The sequence below is a fragment of the Podarcis gaigeae genome, assembly GCF_964106915.1.
Source record: "Podarcis gaigeae genome assembly, chromosome: 13".
In the NCBI taxonomy this organism is placed as follows: Eukaryota; Metazoa; Chordata; class Lepidosauria; order Squamata; family Lacertidae; genus Podarcis; species Podarcis gaigeae.
In genome coordinates, this window is record NC_139689.1 from 35,992,235 (window position 1) to 36,005,224 (window position 12,990).

The following is a 12,990-nucleotide window of genomic DNA, read 5'->3' on the forward strand; positions in this document are numbered from 1 at the left end:
CTCAAGAGGAAGATCTGTGGAAGCCGGTGCAGAATAGCAGCAAATCAAGTCCTGAGTTCAAATCTCACCCCTGCACCAATTTTCACAGTGGCCTTAGGCCAGCCAGCCTCTCTCTCTCTCTCTCTCTCTCTCTCTCTCTCTCTCTCTCTCTCTCTCCATCCTGCCATCTGCAAAATGGGGATGAGAGCAAGACCAACTTCTCTAAGTGGATTGTTGTAATTAGACAACATGTAAGAAGCACTTTGAATCCTTGAAAGCACCGTGGAGGGACCCCTGACCATTAGGTCCAGTTGTGGCCGACTCTGGGGTTGCGGCACTCATCTCGCTTTATGGGCCGAGGGAGCCGGCATACAGCTTCCAGGTCATGTGGCCAGCATGACTAAGCATGACTAAGCCGCTTCTGGCGAACCAGAGCAGTGCACGGAAACGCCATTTACCTTCCCACTGGAGCGGTACCTATTTATCTACTTGCACTTTGACATGCTTTCGAACTGCTAAGTGGGCAGGAGCAGGGACTGAGCAATGGGAGCTCACCCCATCGTGGGGATTCGAACCGCCAACCTTCTGATCGGCAAGTCCTAGGCTCTGTGGTTTAACCCACAGCGCCACCCGCATCCCTGTTAAGCTATATTACATCTGCTATTAAATTCAAATAGGAACCTGAATCTGCCAGTGCTTCTCTGCTGGTGCTGACTGATGGTGGATCTGGAAGCTGTAGCACAGGGATGGAGAAACTGTTCCTGAACTACAACTCCCATCAATCCTGACCTGGCCAGGGATGATGGTAGTTAGAGTCTGACAACATCTGGAGGGTTCCTCACCTCTGAAGTAGCTGGGTGCAAAGTTCCTCCAGCACAACGCAGTCCATGCTAACATTGGTCCCTCTCCTTTCTTCCTTGACCCCCTCCAATTAATGGTCACCGTGGCCAAATAGTAGTTAAAAGAGGCCATGTGAGCCGCTCTTCTGCCATGGAACAGACACAAAGGCTGGAGTTAATTAGTGGAATAATTGATCAAATATGGCACATTTCTTGTTGACACATCCACACCTTTTCAAAAGGGTTCCAGATGCAGGCTGCAATTACATCTCCACCCACCCACCCAAATCAGCTTAACACGTCAGGCCGAGGGGAGAATAACAAGGGGGTCTGCGGGGGAGGGGGGTTCATCTGGCGGAAAATTGTGCTTCCCAATTACTGCCAGGCACTCTGGAAGGAACACTGACGAGAGGGACGAGGAAAGAAAGAAAGAAATACAAAGCCAGAAGAGGAATCGTGTAACGTTTAAGTAGTAGTAGAAGAAGAGTTTGGATTTGATATCCCGCTTTATCACTACCCGAAGGAGTCTCAAAGCGGCTAACAATCTTCTTTCCCTTCCTCCCCCACAACAAACACTCTGTGAGATGAGTGGGGCTGAGAGACTTCAGAGAAGTGTGACTGGCCCAAGGTCACCCAGCAGCTGCATGTGGAGGAGCGGGGAAGCAAACCCGGTTCACCAGATTACAAATCTACCTCTCTTAACCACTACACCACACTAACTCCAGGAATATAAGAAGCTATCATACCAAATGAGGCCATGAAACCACCTAGCTCAATACTAGCTACACCAGAGGTGGAGAACTGGGGACTCTCCAGTCTTGACCAGCAGGGCCTGCTAATGTGCAGTTTTATATAGTGGAGGGGTGGGTTACTGACATTCTTATGTCAATTGTATTTATGTACTTTTAATTATGCGCTGTTTAAGTCTCCCAGAGGCTCCACTGTAGGCCTGTGGTGGCCAATGGTGGTGCTCTTCCAATGTTTTGGACTACAAATCCCATCAGCCTCAGCCAGCAAGGCCGGTGCTCAGGGGCAATGGCTGTAGTCCAAAATATCTGGAGGGCACCCTGGAGGAGGCAGAGCACAAATGTAAGAAAAGACAATGGGAGCTGGAGTTCAAGAACATCTGGAAGGCCACAGGGTCCACACTCCTGGTCTACACTGACTGCCAGGTAGGCGCTTACCAGACACTTTCCTAGCCTTACCTGGAAAGGCTAGAGATTGAACCTGGGATCTTCTACATGCTAAGCCATACCCTCCAACAAGTCCCGGTGCAAAACTGTGACCCACTCTGGAAATGTGTACTTGATTCTGACCAAACTAGGCCTCCTAGAGCACAATAAACACCAGGAGGCTTAGTTGGGGCAGAATCGAGCATACATTCCCAGAGTTAACGCTAAATTACTTCTGGTAAATGAGCCACTAAGAGGGCCGTGGAAATTTGTGTCCTGGGCTTTTTAGCCTCATCTGCCCATGCACTGTCTGAAACCCAAGGGTTTCCAGGCGCAATTCAAATTGTTGGTGCTGACCTTTAAAGCCCTAAACAGCCTCGGTCCAGTATACCTGAAGGAGCGTCTCCACCCCCATCGTTCAGCCCGGACACTGAGGTCCAGCTCCAAGAGCCTTCTGGTGGTTCCCTCACTGCAAGAAGCAAAGTTGCAGGGAACCAGGCAGAGGGCCTTCTTGGAGGTGGTGCCCGCCCTGTGGAACACCCTCCCATCAGATGTCAAGAGAGATGAAGAACTACACAACCTTTAGAAGACATCTGAAGGCAGCCTTGTACTGGGAAGTTTTCTAAAAAATGTTTGATGTTTTATTATGTTTCTGTATATGCTGGAAGCCACCCAGAGTGGCTGGGGCAACCCAGTCGGATAGGCAGGGGAACAAACAATAAAATGGTGGTGGTGATGATGTACGCTGCCTACAGAAGCTGTGGAGGATGTGAGCATTGCATGGGACCAGGGCCGTCTTAAGCATATCCAGCGCTGTGGTGCAAAGATCCCTCTGGTGCCCCCTGGCAACTCCAAAACAAGAGAGGGGGCAGTGGAAAATGTCCAGCTCCAAAGGCCTTTTGGCGGTTTCCTCCTGTGAGAAGCGAGGTTACAGAGAACCAGGCAGAGGGCCTTCTTGGTAGTGGCGCCCTCCCTGTGGAACGCCCTCCCATCAAATGTCAAGCAAAGAAACAACTATCTGACTTTTAGAAGACATCTGAAGGCAGCCCTGTTTTGAGGAAGCTTTTAATGTTTGATCTTTCATCGTGTTTTTAATGTTCTGTTGAGAGCTGCCCAGAATGGCTGGGGAAACCAGCCAGATGGGCTGGGTATAAATAATAAATTATTATTATTATTATTATTATTATTATTATTATTATTGTTGTTGTTGTTGTTGTTGTTGTTGTTGTTATTATTATTATTACCAGATGTGAAATATAGTGGCATTCTTTTCAGCTCTCCTACCCCGCTACTGAGATCCCCCACTCCCCTCTGTGGGAGACCAAAACTTAGTGTACCACAGGCCTTTTGTGTATTTCCTAAATTAACTTGCTGCCTTTGAGCGCACCTCAGGAACGTTATCCTGTCACCAGGGCTGAAGGAAGATTTGGTCACCAACCCATTTAGCACATACAAGGAGAGGACGCCTCGGGCAGCACGATTTCTTGAGCCGGCCCTGCTGAGTGGGTACCAGAACTCCTGGGTCTTTGCCCAACACTTTAACCGCTACACTGCGAGAGCTCCATAGAAGATCCGGCTCAAAGAGAAACCAAGATACCACTTGGGCAGCCCTCTGCTTTGATACCTCTGCAAAGTTGTTGTTGTTGTTTAGCCGACTCTTTGTGACCCCCTGGACCAGAGCACGCCAGGCTCTCCTGTCTTCCACTGCCTCCCACAGCTTGGTCAAACTCATGCTGGTAGCTTCGAGAACACTGTCCAACCCTCTCGTCCTCTGTCGTCCCCTTCTCCTTGTGCCCTCCATCTTTCCCAACATCAGGGTCTTTTCCAGGGAGTCTTCTCTTCTCACGAGGTGGCCAAAGTATTGGAGCCTCAGCTTCAGGATCTGTCCTTCCAGTGAGCACTCAGGGCTGATTTCCTCCAGAATGGAGAGGTTTGATCTTCTTGCAGTCCATGGGACTCTCAAGAGTCTCCTCCAGCACCAGAATTCAAAAGCATCAATTGTTCGGCGATCAGCCTTCTTTATGGTCCAGCAAAGTGGGGGGCAGAAAGTTCCCTGTTTGCAAACACACCCTCCTCCTCCTCCTCCTCCTCTTGCCCCCTAGGTTTTCCTCCTTGGCGGATTTATTATTCATGGTTGCGCTGCTGCCACTCGCTGAGCAAGGCTTCAGCCGTGTGTGGGAGGCCAGACGCCAGGCTGTCTGTAAAGACTCCTCTTGTCTTGTTATTAACTTCTCCTTGGGCTTCCATTAAAGCGGAGCTTCTGTGCTTGGCTCCAGGCCTTTGCCGTTGTTATTGTGGCTTTTCCTTCACTCTTTTCTTCTCCGTTCCTTCTTCCTTGCTATCTTTCCTCCTTCCTTTCTGTTTTCCCAGTTCCATCACGAGTGCATAATTACAGCTGTCTGGACTTCCATTATCTTCGAAGGTTTGTGTGAGTTTATGGCCTTAAACCTGCTCTTCCTTCTCCTTTGCATCCTGGATTTTTTCCCCTCTCCTCCCTGGCAGGAGGAGAGTCCAAACTGAAAAAAAAAAAATGTAGGGAAAATATGATCTAACGTCCTGCAGCTGCTGGAACATTAAGCATTGTAATCTTTGTACATGGCTTGGAGCGCTAGACAAGAAGGTGGTTAAGAGGGTTTTTTTGAACAAAAATATTTATTTGCCTGCCTGCTTGGCTCCTCTTTACATCTAGATGACCTGTTTATTGTGCATTTGTCCTGATTTGCTTGCAGGGAGATTAGACAATGTTGGCATTTTAATGGGCATTTGTTCCGATCGGTTTGCAGAGAGATTAGATAACGTGGCATCTCCACAGGTGTCGTCCCACGCTTTGCAGTGCATTTCTCAATCACTTCCCATAACGCAAGAAGCCCTGATCTTTGGGGGGAAATGGTTTGTTTCCCAAACTGTCCCGACCACCTGAATTTGCTGGTATGTGCCTCAAACCCACCCCAAAACAGCAACAGAATAGGAATACCCTTTGTCTTCCCTGCCTTTCCTTCATCCTTAGTGGTGCAGCAGCAAAGATGCTAGCACAGTTGCAAAGCTAAGCAGGGTCTGGTATGATTTCAGATTGGATGGGAAACCACATGCTGAGATTGTTGTATTGCAGGGGGTTGGGCTGGACAACTCTTGGAATCCCTTCCAACTCTATGATGTCATTTCCTTTCTTCTTCTACTCCTTTTACACTTTTCTACTCATCTGTATTTTTCTTTTGTGTAAACCAGCCATGGGATTGAAGGGCAGTACAGACTTTTCCTTCCTTATTTTTATTTTATGCTTGCATTTTGCAGATAGGCACTGTCCCGCACACTTCCATTCACCTATAATTTCCTCTCTCGTCTTTTCCATCTTCTGGGAGCCAGCAGTAGTGTGGTGGTTAAGAGTGGTGGACTCGTAATCTGGTGAACCAGGTTCGCTTCCCCGCTCCTCCACATGCAGCTGCTGGGTGACCTTGGGCTAGTCACACTTCTCTGAAGTCTCTCAGCCTCACTCACCTCACAGAGTGTTTGTTGTGGGGGAGGAAGGGAAAGGAGAATGTTAGCCGCTTTGAGACTCCTTAAGAGGGGTGAAAGGCGGAATATCAAGTCCAAACCCCTCCTCCTCCTCCTCCTCCTCCTCTTCTTCTTTTCTTCTTCTTCTTCTTCTTCTTCTTCTTCTTCTTCTTCTTCTTCTTCTTCTTCTTCTTCTGTGTTTTTCTTTTACATGTCCTTCCTAAAAATTGGTTTCCTGCTTTCTTCTCTCAGGCACGTACAATGAGCATTGAGGACCTGCAAAACTGATTTGGGGTGAGTGGAGATTGAATGAGCAGGTCCAGAATAGGTCTAACCACAGCATATTCCTGCAGTGGTGTGGGAAGAAACATAGACTATGCATTGTAGATTAGAAAAAGGTGGATGGATTTAAGTGCAACCAGTGGCATAGCGTCAGTTGCAGGTGCCCCGGGTGGGTGCACTCTCACCTGGTGAAGGGAGGAGTGCACCAGTCCATCCATTTCCACCGGAATCACACCACCCCCAGCGGAGCAAAGTGGGGCTGTGCTGAATTAAATTTCCATAGTGCAGTACTGTATTATTTAAAATGCACCATTTTTTATGTTTATTCATTTATTAAACCATTTTTGTTTCATTTTTGAAACAAACTTACTAAAGGTTTGCAATAGATAATGCAATAAAAATGAAACAAATCCAATACAAAATAATAAAGGGGGGAAAGACAAAGAAAAGAGAAAAAGCAGAGGGAAAGAATCATTAATAACTATGTAGCTTCCATCACCATTCTAACGCCGTTTAATTTAATACACAAGCACAAAAATTAATATGCAAACAGATGTATATACTTTCACTAACAACACAGACATCGAGTTACTGTCAGGATAAAAAGGCAGGGTAATAATAATAATAATAATAATAATAATAATAATAATAATAATTTTTAATAAGGCTTCTAGTCAAAACAATTTAAGTCTCTTGGGAAGCCAGTAAATAAACATAGCCCATTGGTTGTCAGACCGTGGCATCACCTCCACATTACTGCTTTCATGTGGAATTGTTAGAAGGAACATAGAGATAAAGTGGAAGAGAATGGCCATTGCCACTTGCAACACTCCTTTGGCACTTAGCAAGGGCTGCCAAAAAAAAGACCTCATGTGGCCCGTGGGCCATGGGTTGGACCACCATGTGCTAGGTGCAGGTGGGCAACTTCAAGGCCCTGCCTACTCTTCCTTCTGTAAGAATCATAGAGCTCTTCATCTTTCAGCTGGACTTAGGCCAGACAGTCCTTCAAAGAGAGGACACCTTCAAATAGGCAACTATCCTCTGAGAGCCCTTCAAACAGAGGATTGTCCTCTGTGTGGTAGGACACATGGCCATCCGAGCAAAGGCACCATCAGCTTCACCTACAATGCCGTGACCTCTAAATATTCCCTTTATTTTTATTTTTACATTTCCATCTCACCTGTCCTCCAAACAGTCTAAGGAAACAGACGTGGTTCTCCCGCTTTGCATTTTATCCTTGCAAGAACACTGAGACAGAGACTGGCCAAAGGCTGCCCAGTGAGCTTCATAGCCAAGTGGGGATTCAAACCAGGGCTTGGGCCAACCCTCTAGCTGCTACGCCAGAGCTTTCCAAACTGTGTGTCGCAACACTTTTTCTGTCAGCTGCAATGCGTAGGTGTGTCGTGCAAACACTCCCTGGGCTTCTCGCGGGGCTGGAAAGGGGTTAGTTCAACCTCTTATTTGCTAGTAAAACTGAATTACTGTGTCACGAAATGACACGTGTCTAAAAAAGTGTGTCACCAACATGAAAAGTCTGGAAAGCTCTGTGCTATGCCATAATGTCATCAAGCTGCCTGGGCATGTGTCCCTCTAATTCGTGTGCCTTGCTCTGCAGTCCCAGCTTTGTGATACTGGCTGTCATCTCTGGTGGCGTAGCAGGGTTTGCCAGTGCCCAGGGCAGGAGTAGGAGTGAAGGAAACAAAGGGAGGAAGCAGGCACACTCAATTGCCTAATGACGTATGTGCCACCCAGGCGATCACAGCTGCAGAGATAAGGAAAGAAGAGTCGTTCCGTTGTTTGGAGAGGTCACTTCCTGGGACACGTGGAGAAGCCGCTTTCAAAAGAGCTCAGCGGCAGAAGCGCACAGCTGTATTGAGGCAGCACTGGGTGTGGACATTTTTCACCCCTAACCATTTTGCACCCAGAGCAACTGCCCCGTGGCCACCCCCCCACTACACCATCATCACTCAGTATTAAGAGAAATGCACTCTGTACATGCTCAGAAGCTTTTCTGTCTTTTTTTACTATTTTGTGTGCTCCTATATAAATAATAATACCGTATTGGTGCAAATATAAGCCACACTTCCCCCCCCCAAATTCCCACCGTGAAAAGTTAAAGTTTGGCTTAAATTCGCAACCTTACAATTATTGGCTTTTGCGATATCGCTGCTGAAACAGACATACGGTAAAATGGAACGGGTGTGAGTGCCTGCAGAATTTTATGGGAGCGGCTTATATTCGGGTATTTTTTCCCCCTCCCCCAATTTTAAAGGAGTGGCTGATATTTGGGCCAATAAGGTAATACAGTCATACCTCAGGTTGAAGTAGCTTCGGGATAAGTATTTTCGGGTTGCGCGCTGCAGCGACCCGGAAGTAACGTAGCACGTTACTTCCGGGTTTCGCCACTCGCGCATGCGCAGTCAAAATTACGTCACGCGCATGCGCAGAAGTGGTGAATTGCAATCTGCGCGTGCGCAGACGCGTGGACTCGTGTTGCTTTCGCTTCTGGATGCAAACGGGGCTCCGGAACAGATCCCGTTCGCATCCAGAGGTACCACTGTAATAATAATATCACCTGGGACCCTGATATTCAGCACAGGTTCTGCAGCTCAGTTCTTGGCTAAGGTTTCTTCTGCCATGCTACATGCCTATATTTCATAGATGAGCTCAGCCTTATGGCCACCACCCCATAAAACCAAGAGGGTATGTTCTCTGCCTCCTGGTCTAGCGCGATCAAAAAGGGCCAGTGAAGGAGGCTCGGAGGTGTCAGCCTTGCTGAGTGAAATACAATGTTTGCACTGAGCCGTAATGTTTCTTTTGGGAAGCTGTATGAATGCAAGGGGAGAAATTGCAGCCAAGGATGTTAATCTTAACCCCGGCATCTTGGAAACCTTTACTGGGTAACTTGTCAAGGGCTGACGGAGGACGCCCAAGAAATGGGGGAGAAAACAGAGCTTTAGCAAAAGTGGGACCAGCAAGGAGAACTCATCTGGGTTAGATATGAGAGGGCGAAACGACTCTGACCAAATATTGTTTGTATCAGGGTGGGAATGATTAGGGAGTAGGTGGAGAGAGGAATGCCTGGTTCCACATTTGTACGTGTGACAGCATTGCTTCCAAATGACGTTGACTGGAAACACGGTCGGGAGATGGCCTCATTCTGGAGGCGTCACATCCTTCCAGACTTCTTCTGCAAAATGTCCCACTCGCGATGACAGGGTCTCCTCCTCATAAGCAAACAGAACTGCAGGGGCTGGAATGAGGTGCGCTGAATTTTGGGCTGCTCAATCCACAGCCTGAGCTAGGCAGACTCTTGCCCTTCTCCAGTGTTACACTGACCTTAGGCCCTGGAGTACAGTTGTACCTCAGGTTAAGTACTTAATTCGTTCCAGAGGTCCATTCTTAACCTGAAACTGTACTTAACCTGAAGCACCACTTCAGCTAATGAGGCCTCCCGCTGCTGGTGCACCGCGGCGGCGTGATTTCTGTTCTCACCCTGAAGCAAAGTTCTTAACCTGAGGTACTATTAATGGGTTAGCGGAGTCTGTAACCTGAAGCGTCTGTAACCTGAAGTGTATGTAACCTGAGGTACCACTGTATATGAAAAGGTAAGACGAAAGGAGCATTTCAGAGCATGTGAAGAGTGCCTGTTTCCCATTGCTCAGAAACTGCCGTCAACCTATGTGAAAATCGAATTTACAAATTTAATAAATAACAATAACTCAAACAGGGCTGGTGTCAGCACTTGGAGGACCTGAGATTCCTGGCCAGCTGTTGACACCCACCATTGTCCACTGTTCAGGCCTGCCCTCCTGGGCACTCGCGGACGAAGGTGGGGCTCGCCGCGCACCCCCGGGACGCATGCCAGCCATGCCCCTGGATATACACTGCTCCCAGTCCCAGAGCAGGTAGCTCCTCCACTGCTCCTGGGCCCCCCTTTAAAGAATTAAATTATTTTTCTAGCCCAGCACTCCAAAAGTCACCAGACTGCTGGATCTGGCTTTGGGTTTCAATTCCCCACAGTCCCCTGATATAGGCCACATTCATACAAGACATATAAAGCACTATGATTTAAACTGTCATGGCTTCCACCAAAGGATTATGGGAGCTGTGATTTGTTAAAGGTGCTGAGAGATTCCACATTCCCCTTGCAGAGCTGCCATTCTCAGAGAGAAGGAACTCAGGGAATTGTAGCTCCCTGAGGGGAGTAGGGAATCTCCTAACAACTCCCATAATCCTTAGCAAATGACAGCTCCCATGATGCTTTGGGGGAAGCTGCGACTATCTAAAATGGCCTGGTAGTAATTGTGTGGTATGAATGTAGCCATCATGCTCCTCTGAGGCCTTGTGGGTAATTAAAATGGCAGCCAAATCGAGGCAGTGGATGCTTCTCAAATCGCTGCTGCTGTCTCCATCACCTAAGTCTGCCAGGGTCTACTTACATGAGGAGACCCGCCACCCTCCCCAGAGGGCACTTTGCCTAGGGCAGTGGTGCCCAAAGGGTGTGGCAGGAGAGGTTGGCAGGTGTGGCAAGAAGGTTCAAGGACAAGCAAGGGTGCCCACTTGAATAAAATTTGGAGGGGGCAGGTAAGCCCCAGCCCCACAAGATCGATGACAAAACATGGAACACACACACCCATTTGAATGGCAGTGCCCATCAACTTTGGGGGACCTGGACCTCTATAATAATAAACAAACAATAACAACAATAATTTATTTATACGCCGCCCATCTGGCTGGATTTCCCCAGCCACTCTGTGCAGCTCCCAAATGAATATTAAAAACACAGTACATCATTAAACAGTAAAAACATCCCTAAACAGGGCTGCCTTCAGATGTCTTTTAAAAGTAGGATAGTTTCTTATTTCCTTGACATCTGATGGGAGGGTGTTCCACAGGGCAGGTGCCACTACCAAGAAGGCCCTCTGTCTGGTTCCTTGTAACCTCACTTCTCGCAGGGAGGTAACTGCCAGAAGGCCCTCGGAGTTGGACCTCAGTGTCCAGGCTGAACAATGGGGTGGAGACGCTTCTTCAGGTATACTGGGTCAAGGCCGTTTAGGGCTTTTAGGGCTCATATATTTTTGGGGGGGGCTAAGGGACCTCAGCCCCAAGGAGCTGGCTCCTATGAGGACAATCAAAGAAACATTTCAGTATAGTATGATATCAATATTAATATATTGTGTATATCCAATATATATATATTAAATATATAACCGGTAACAGTGCCCACGCCTCTCTGTAAGAGCATTGGCTATTCTTTTGCAGTTCTCCGCAATGTATTGTTGCTAACAGGGATTTTCAATTCTGACACATATGAAAGACGGGGAAAGAGAAAGTCTTCTCCGTGTAGATGAGATGAGAGTTTGTCTCCAATTAGACCTCATATAAATGAGATTACCCGCCGATAGCAAACTCACACCTCTAATTGAGTTTGGATGCATATATAAGGTACACATGTACGAGGCTCGTTTATAATTATATTTTGGGAGTGATTCATGCTCTTATGAAGCTGCATTGTTATATACTTTCTGGATGTCCCATGAACATATTATAAAGTAGTCATGTTCTGTGCTATAAATCAAGCCCTGCTAGGTGTTGTTTCTTTTTGTTTCCCAATGTATTATCAATAAAAAAAATCAGCATGGCATGAGCAAGTTTTTATTCTGAATGTGTGGCTCAGAGAAAAGGTATGAGACGACTGGCCTAGGGTCTCTTCTCTTGCGGGTTCCCCAGCTGGTCCTCCCGCCATTCCCCAGATGGTTTGATTTCCATCTGTCATGGATGCTTTAGCTGAGATTCCTGCATTGCAGGAGGTTGGACTAGATTTCCCTTGGGGTTCCCTTCCAAATCTACAGTTCTGGGATTCTAGGATTTCGCCAGTCCATTAAAGGGAAAGGGACCCCTGACCATTAGGTCCAATTGCAAACAACTCTGGGGTTGCGGCGCTCAACTCACTTTTCTAGCCAAGGGAGCTGGCGTACAGCTTCCGGGTCATGTGGCCAGCATGACTAAGCCACTTCTGGCGAACCAGAGCAGTGCACGGAAACACCGTTTACCTTCCCACTGGAGCAGTACCTATTTATCTACTTGCACTTTGATGTGCTTTCAAACTGCTAGGTGGGCAGGAGCATGGACTGAGCAACGGGAGCTCACCCGTCGTGGGGATTCGAACCACCAACCTTCTGATCAGCAAGCCCTAGGCTCTGTGGTTTAGACCACAGTGCCACCCGCCAGTCCATTACAGCCCTCCAGAAGATTCTCAACTACCTCTCCCATCATCCTTGACTATCACAATAGCTTGGACTAATGGCCGTTGCAGGTCAACAACATGGGGTCGGCCTAAGGTTCCCCATCCTTGGCAGACAGGGTGGACGGCGGAAGGCAATCATCTTGTATTCAGGTCCTGCACTAAGCTGAAGTCTTCTTATGAGGTCCTTTTCTGCGTGCCACTAGGCTTTGTTGGCACTGATGTCACTGGGGGGTGAGATGCGAGAGGGTCTTCTCGGTGGTGGCCCCCATTACGTGAAGCTTCCTGCTATGGAGAATATTCTGTCTCTTCCCTTGCTGGAAAAGCAAGGTTTTCAAGGAAAGATGGAATACCAGGAATCTTTTTCTCTACACACCCACCCCTTCTGTCTGTATTATAAACTCTTCTTATTGCAGTTTGGCTCCATGCTAAGTCATTAATTCTTTTCTGGTTATACTGCTGCTCTTGTTCTCTGTTTTGATGTGGTTTTTATAATTTATGATGGATTGCTTTTGTTACTTGCTCCAGGCAGCTCCATTTGGTAGAGGAAAAGAGGTTGCGATCCTTAGAATGAATAAATGAAATTAAAAACTTTATTGCTGAGGACAGCCCTGGGACTGAGACCTAAATTTAAAGTAACACTTAAAACACCCCTTGTCTCAAGATATACAGGAGTTAAATGTGGTGACAACAAAGATTTCAACACCTACTCAAAGTTCCTGCTACTGTTCTTTGCCATATATATTTGAAAGGTGAGGACTACTAGCCCACATTTCCCCTTGCATAGTTGTAAGGAATGATGGTATGCTTTTGCGTGAAAAACACTCCCTCTAAGAGCAAGCTCAGCTGGTGAGAGCCGATTGGATTGCAGCCAAACAGGGTCACCAAGTTAGAAATAAGACGTAGATGATACTAGTATGCTAAGCAGAACCACAAGATTTGCATGGTTGAGAGGGAAAATGTAAGAGCCCCCTCCCTC